Source organism: Trichechus manatus, unplaced genomic scaffold (assembly GCF_000243295.1).
Source record: "Trichechus manatus latirostris isolate Lorelei unplaced genomic scaffold, TriManLat1.0 scaffold00134, whole genome shotgun sequence".
Classification (NCBI taxonomy): domain Eukaryota; kingdom Metazoa; phylum Chordata; class Mammalia; order Sirenia; family Trichechidae; genus Trichechus; species Trichechus manatus.
The window spans coordinates 6,923,575-6,924,706 of record NW_004444070.1 but is presented as its reverse complement, the minus strand read 5'-3'; positions in this window follow the sequence as shown (position 1 = coordinate 6,924,706).

Below are 1,132 nucleotides of genomic sequence, written 5' to 3'. Positions count from 1 at the left end.
CCACCCTCCATCCTGTCTCCACCCCATCCTCTATCTTGTCTCCACCCCAATCCTCCACCTTGTCTCCACCCCCATCCTCCATCTTGTCGCCACCCTCTATCCGCCATCTTGTCTCCACCCTCCACCCTCCATCCTGTCTCCACCCTCCGTCCTCCACCTTGTCTCCACCCCCATCCTCCATCTTGTCTCCACCCCCATCCTCCATCTTGTCTCCACTCTCTATCCGCCATCTTGTCTCCACCCTCCACCCTCCACCTTGTCTCCACCCCCATCCTCCATCTTGTCTCCACCCTCTATCCGCCATCTTGTCTCCACCCCCACGTCCTCCATCTTGTGTCCACCCCCACCTCCGTCCTCCATTTCATCTCGACCCCTCACCCTCCATCTCATCTCCACCCACCGTCCTCCATGCCCTCTCCGCCCCACGTCCTGTCTCCACCCCCATCCTCTACCTTGTCTCCGTCTTCCACCTTGTCTTCACCCCCATACTCCATCTTGTCTCCACCCTCCACCCTCCATCCTGTCTCCACCCCATCCTCCATCTTGTCTCCACCCTCCATGCTGTCTCCACCCCCCATCCTCCATCCCCTCTCCGCCCCCCATCTTGTCTCCACCCTCCATCCTCCACCTTGTCTCCACCCCCATCCTCCACCTTGTCTCCACCCTCTATCCGCCATCTTGTCTCCACCCCCGCGTCCTCCATCTTGTGTCCACCCCCACCTCCGTCCTCCATTTCATCTCGACCCCTCACCCTCCATCTCATCTCCACCCCCCTCCTCCATGCCCTCTCTGCCCCGCATCCTGTCTCCACCCCCATCCTCCACCTTGTCTTCACCCTCCACCCTCCACCCTCCACCCTGTCTCCGCCCCATCCTCCGTCTTGTCTCCACCCCTATCCTCCCCCCTTGTCTTTACCCCCATCCTCCATCTTGTCTCCACCCTCTATCCGCCATCTTGTCTCCACCCTATCCTCCATCTTGTCTCCACCCCCATCCTCCATCTTGTCTCCACCCTCTAGCCACCATCTTGTCTCCACTCTCCACCCTCCATCCTGTCTCCACCCCATCCTCCATCTTGTCCCCACCCCCATCCTCCACCTTGTCTCCGTCCCCCACCTTGTCTCCACCCCATC